This window comes from Alexandromys fortis, unplaced genomic scaffold (assembly GCF_014885135.2).
Source record: "Alexandromys fortis isolate MF-2015 unplaced genomic scaffold, M_Fortis_MF-2015_v1.1 scaffold_396, whole genome shotgun sequence".
In the NCBI taxonomy this organism is placed as follows: Eukaryota; Metazoa; Chordata; class Mammalia; order Rodentia; family Cricetidae; genus Alexandromys; species Alexandromys fortis.
In genome coordinates this window covers 5615-12589 of record NW_026068281.1, presented here as the reverse complement: position 1 = coordinate 12589, position 6975 = coordinate 5615, and the positions used below count along the sequence as shown (strand labels likewise).

At 36.3% G+C, this 6975-nt stretch overlaps 1 pseudogene; it reads left to right on the top strand.

Annotated features, from left to right (window-relative positions):
* Positions 1 to 404: 404 nt before the first annotated feature.
* Positions 405 to 4519, top strand: LOC126494776 (vomeronasal type-2 receptor 116-like; annotated as a pseudogene).
* Positions 4520 to 6975: the final 2456 nt, after the last annotated feature.

Here is a 6975-nt window from a genome sequence, read left to right as displayed (position 1 = left end):
TTTTCTCTTCAGCTTATTTTTGGTTTTTTATCCTGCCTTGAGTGACCAAAATCGGGTTTGTTCTGCCTACCAGATGGCTCCCTAAGACACATTTCTGTCACTTGTCATTGTCTTCGTTGCTTCATTTTGACTGGACCTGGTTGGTATGCTTCTTCCAGATGACCACACAGAGACAAAGATTCTATAAGATTTAAGAGAAAAAAATGAAGAGTATTAGAGAATGCATGATGTTTATAGAAATGATCCCCTGCACCTGAACTTCATTTTCTAACAAATTTTGGAAAAGTCTGGGGAAGATCCAGAAATCACTGACCAATATCATTGCAATTTATGGTTACTATGATTCCCTTCAAGGTTTAATGCAAAATCTGGGGCAAGAGTTTTTGACACAAAAAGATTGAGTTATGAACTCTCAGTGGGATGCTACCAACCATGCTGATCGCTTCATGATAAACTCTTTCTATGGGGGTCTCATTTTTGAACACCACCATAAGACAATGGTTAAGATTTAAGAGAAAAAATGGAGAGTATTAGAGAATGCATGATGTTTTTAGAAATATATATAAATATATAAAAATAGTTTTATTATAACAACTAATCCATTTAAATACCCAGAAAACAATTACCTTCCTAAATTGTGGTCTTTGTTCTTCAAATGGCCATTTTCTGAGCTTGGTTTTGTGTGTGTGTCCTTGTCTGGCTGCTACAAAAGAACAAATAATTTAAATAACATAAAGAAATATTCCTTTTTGGGTGACAGTTTAAAGGCACAGTCCATTATCTTTGGAAATGCAAGGTAGTTGGAGCATTTGGTCACTGGCAATGTCATATTCATAGCCAAAATTTAGGGAGTAATGAATGCTGCTACTCACATCTTTCTCCTTTCTCTTCATTCTGAACAACAGTCAATGAAGTGGTGACATATACTTCCATCCTAGGCAAGTTTCCCTATGAGATGCCTCACAAATTGTGCAAAAGTTTATTTCCATAATTATTCTAAATCCTTTCAAGTGAACAATTGAAACACATATTTGTGGTAGAAGTAAAAGGTGACAAACACAATAGTCAGTAAGTAAAGAGAAAGGGTCAGTTAATAGCGACTTCTTGCCTTTCTAAATCATGTCCCCAGTGACCCAACTTCCTTTTACTTATTTCTACCTCATTTAGGTTCCAAACTCTCCAACTCTGTGATAATCTGTTGATCAATCTGTAAACACATCGCCTTTTCTGATGATCAGCCTTTCAAAACAATACTCTTCATTTATAAGAAAAAATATAAGTAAGTTGTATAATATTCAGAACCTTTATATACCCGGTTTTTAAAATAAAATCCTAGTGATTTGAAAGCCTTTCCTTTGTTCTTTCCAGGTTCCACATTCTGTGTGCAGAGAGAGCTGTGGGCCTGAAATCAGGAAATTTTCCCTGGAGGACAAGTCTGTCCATTGCTATGATTGTACTCCTTGTCCAGACAATGAAATTTCCACTGAGACAGGTAAATGTGGGCTTGTATTACATACTTCCCTACTTCCTTACAGTAGTGTACAATACCTATGCAAGTAAAAAGGATAATCACATAGTAGAAACCAGGAACCTCAAAACAGGCCCATGACTCTTTACAATGAACACTTGCAAGTAGAAATGTATAGACAAATTTGTATATGCCATGACTTGTTGCATTGTAGTACAACTTCCATAATAAGATTTTTTTCCCTTTTCTTCATTTTTTTTCTCTTGAATTGTGTCTTATTTGGGTGGGGGATATAGCAGCAGAGGATTGCTGTGAAGGGACAGAAAATTAATAAGATCAAGACACATGATATGAAAGACACATAGAATAAATTTTATAAATTAAAAAAGAATTTTAAACAGAAAAAAATCTGGAAAGAAGTCAAAGAAAAGCTTTTTCTTATTTTTATGAAGTAAAATCTCACAGTTTCTCATAATCCCTTTGAAACAGTAAATGTTAGGCATTGGAATTCATATATGGTTTACATTTATCATCCACTGCATATTGAAGAAACAAGTTTATTCTGCATATAATGATGAATTTTGTTTCACCATGTATTTTAAAACATAATTTTCAAGTATCAAGCTTGATATTTTCCAAACTGTATTTTAATCACATTTAGAATTCACATGAGTTGTAGATTTGTTACATATCATAATTATTCTTCCTAGCTCCTTCTTTTATACAGGTCATGAAATTGGAATTTTTGTTTGATTTCATATTTACACACAAAACATATTGGTACCTGACATAAATAAAATTAAAAATTTCCTTAATGAGTAGGATTACTCCCCTATTATAATTCTCCATTTAGCAGTGTGTGAAACAATCACTTCAGAACATTGTGAATAATGTGCAGTGTTGAGATGTACCATGACCTAAGGCATGGAATGGACGAAAGAATTTCCATTTAGAAAAATATGTTGCCAGGCAGTGGTGACTCATGCCTTTAATCCCAGCACTTAAGAGACAGAAGCAGGCAGATCTCTGTGTGTTCGAGGCCAGCCTGGTCTACAAGAGCTAGTTCCAGGACAGGCTCCAAAGGCACAGAGAAACCCTGTCTTGAAAAACTAAAGAAGAAAAAGAAAAGGAAAGGAAAAGAAAAAAAACATGTCATGAACGAATTTTTATGCCTTCTATGGTGAAGAAAAAAACTGTTAAATTCAGTAGGTCCACATCTGTTGACATAGTTGATTTATAAGTTATATCAATTCTGAGATCTTTAGATAGTATTTTTATTTCTTACAGAATTTCATGCTACATATACCATCTTTTTACATATCCCCTTTTGAATGTGATAGGGAAGTACTCTGGATACATATAGTGTGAGTGCCGCTCACCTACACCTAATTCTGGAGGTTTCTTGTTTAATGTCTCTACTTTACAACAGTTTGGAGTTCAAAATATCTTAAGCACTGAAATTTTGAAAATATTACTGATTGAATGTTACACAATAAGCTAATTCTATTATATATTCCTTCTATATAAACTTTTTTATATAGTATATTACGCAACTTTAATAAGAGATGGAGTTATGTTGTATGAAACATCTAAAACAAGAAAAAAATAAGAGAAAATAAATGTATCAATAGAGAGAGACAGAAAGACAAAATCTGTGAGATTATCCCAATAGTATACTCTGAGATCATGTTTATTAACATGTCAAGACAACTTAAGGAAACAAGAGAATATTGACAGGATTTATAAGAATAAATATCATTGTACTAAAACTGAAATTGAATATATGCTAATAAAATTTACAAATGATATAAAATTCAAAGTCTGGCAATGAGTTACATTTATAAGAAATACAAAAATCTTTGACATAAAAAATATGACATATGCATGTGTTTTTGTTCAAGATGAATTTCCAAAATTTTCAAAAGCCGAGTATTAGAAACCTGCCTTTTGAAGACCTAAAACTATCCCAATAGCTCTCTATCTGAAAATACATGCTTTCTACCAAATATGATGACAAAAATTCACTAAATTATGTATTTCTTTATCTCAAAGAAAAAAAGGAAGGTGGCTTAGGTAACAGTCCAACGAGCAGGTAATATGAAAAACATTAATAAGAAGAGGAATCACATCATCATAGACTCAAAATCATTTCTTTCCTTCCAGATGTGGATCAGTGTGTGAATTCTCTAGAAAAACATTTTGCCAACACACAGAAGAACCACCCAGAAAGTTGTCAGTTTTCTAGCTCATGAAGACCTCTTCAGGATGATTTTCACCATCATAACCCTGTGTTTCTTTACATTTACAGCTGTGGTTCTAGGAGTCTTTGTAAAGCACAAATAAGTGGGCCCTGAGTTACTCCTTGCTCATCACACCCACCATCTGTTTCTTCTGTGCCTTGCATTTCATTGGCCTTCCCAACACTATCACCCGTATCCTGCAGCAGATCACATTTGGAAGTGCATTCACTGTGGTTCTGGCCACTGACTTGGCCAAAGCTTTTACACTGGTTATTCCCTTCAGGGTCACTTTTACAGGGAGAGTGGTAAGGTGGTTAATAATATCTTGGGGCTCAAACTTCATCATTCCCATCTGTTCCTTGATCCAACTTGTTCTCTGAGGAATCTGGCTGGGAATCTCTCCTCCTTTCATTGATCAAGATGTTCATGCCAAACATGGACGCATCATTATTGTGTGCAACAAGGCCTCAGCTATCGCCTTTCTTGGTGTCCTGGGATACCTCTGCTTCTTAGCACTTGGTAGTTATACTATGGCTTTCTTGTCCAGAAATCTGCCTCAAACTTTCAATGAAGCAAAATTTCTGTTATTTAGCATGCTGCTGTTCTTCTATGTTTGGCTTACTGTCCTCCCTGTCTGCCACAGCACCAAGGGGAAGATCATGGTGCTATGGAAGTCCTCTCTATCTTGGCTTCTAGTATAGCAGTTCTTGCCTCAAAGTGCTACAGTATCTTGATAAAACCAGAAACGAACTCACCTCATCATTTCAGGAACAGACCAGACTCTAGAGGGAACAACCCTGTCAAAACCTAGCTTAAAATATACTATATTAAATCCAATACAACAGCATTATAAAATAGAATTATAGTGCTGGTTTTATTTTATGGGCTATTAGTTCTTCTTCCAATTGTGTGTGAGCTCCTTGAAATGGAGCCACTGATTTTGTCATGCATTAAATCCAGGTTGTATTTTTGTATATTCAGGACATACCTATGTGTTTGTGTATTTTCCTAGAACCTTCTATGAATATTATGATATCTTGAATTAATAAAGGTCTAACTACTTTTTCCTCCACTGTCCTGAGCTTGAGAATATGTGGACCACATCTAAACCATGTTTAAAATTAGACAGCTAATTTTTATGCAATTGTTTGAATTTGTTTGAACTCCATGCCTACTCTCTTCTGTACTTTAATTAGTCACATTATTTTTTATTTTATCTAACTTTTTTCTTGTTTCTTTGTTGATTTCACATCACACATATCAATCCCATTTCACTTATCCCCCATTCCTTTGAATCTGACCTCTGACCTTGAAAGCCCCCAAGATAAAACAAAAGAAAAATCAAGAAAGAAAGAAAAATCTCATCATTGAAACTTTAACATATACCCTTTCGTGCATGCCTGTAAATTGCAATGAGTCTTTGGTCTGATTTGAGGCCTCTGGTTTCTATGACAATATTGATTCTGGGCCCTCACAGGGACTCCTCTTGGATATCCTGTTGCTGTCCTGGGTCTTGGTCACCCTGCAACTTTAAATCTGCCTAACTAGTCCCTTTGTGTGTTCTAGAAGATCACAGATAGGATGGATCTTGTAATGGGCCAACTCATAGCCCTGGTTCTGGGCCTGGATGGTTGCTGTTTTGGATCCACCAGCTCTCCCTCATCCTCAACACTAGGGAGAGCTCTCCAGAACATCCTTAGCTAACTCACTATATGCAGTTAACAGCAAGGAGTGGGGTTGGTTCTCCTGCTTTCACACTCTTCCTTGGGCTCAGCCACACCTGTAACTCTAGGGCTAATTCTACTGTTTTGCGCAGGCAAGGTACAGGGCCTGCTTGCCTGAGTGCTGAAGTTAATGAGGTGCTTAGCCAGCTCACCTGTTCTCTTGATCTCAGGGACACCTCTCTGTCCTGCCGCAGAGGGTGAGCAGTAGGAGAGGGGAGAGAATCGCCCCTTCATTTGGGTCACCATATGGCAGTTGAGGGGCAATGTCAGTTCTTCCTAGCTTTGCAGCAAATGAGAGAAATGGCAAACTCTGTGCAGCCTTATTCTCTCACCCTTTGGTGGTAATAGAAGCCACTGACATCAACACAGACCATGGCTGAGTCAGGGCCATGGGTGCAGACTTGGCCCTTGGAAAAAAAAAAAAAACCCGGCACAGACATCGCCATGACTTCAGGTGACAAGCATGCCATCAATCTCAACTGACTCCTCACTACCTTCACCTCTTTGGATCTACCTCTTTCTAAAGGACATGAACCATTTTTGTGTGTCTCTCTCTCCCATATCCCACCTTATATTTGCTTGCTATAGTAGATCCTGATAGTGCAGTGCAGGCCAGTAGTGTGTCCATGTGGACCACGGCAGACAGTCTCAGGCAGGCACATAGACCATTGTCTCCCCTGAATTCTTCATGGCACTGGGCAATTTTTGCCTCCTCCCTACCTGGCATGGAAAGCCCTGAGCAGGTATCTCATTTTTAAATTTTAAAGTGAACCATAATATAAATTTATTTGTGGTTTAATTAATTAAGGGAAATACTTTAAGAGATATATGTATAGATATTTTATTGTATATTCAATTTTCAATACAACAGATTTTCACAGGAATGTCAATTGGTTTTTGAAGCCCTCATGGTATTTTACTAAGTTATCATTCTTTTATTTGTGGCTATGCACTTAAAGAATATGAGATCTTAAAAATTCAATGTAATCTTATGAAAATAATTGTGTACTAATATATTTTCTAGTGTATTGAATGCCAACTTTGGGAATCGACTTATTTAGAACTGTATTTTATCCATGAAAGTCAAATATCAATCAATCCACACATTGAACTTACAGTGAATTACATGCAAACAACATTGCAAGTGTAATGAAGTGTGTAATATTCTCACGTGTTTGAAGTCTAGCTGACTCCTCTCACTTCTCTATAGACACATACTCATCTTTTATCTAGTCACTTCTTCTGATTGATTTTATTACCTTTCTTAAATTAGTGTACATCTTTGAATTAAAATCATGTATTGGTTAAAACCTTCAATGTTATTACTACCCATTTCTTCAGAATTATTCATAATTTAAAAAAAATAATACATAATAGTAAGTAAACTAATTTTTCCATTTGCCCATTGTTGTATGAAAGCAAGTGTTTATAAAACTGTCTGATGTTGCAACCTCAATGGAACTCTGAAACAGAGCTTGCTACAATACTGAGGGGAACAAGAGGTGAGTGACCGGTTGCATGGAGGATCACCCCACTCTCTAGA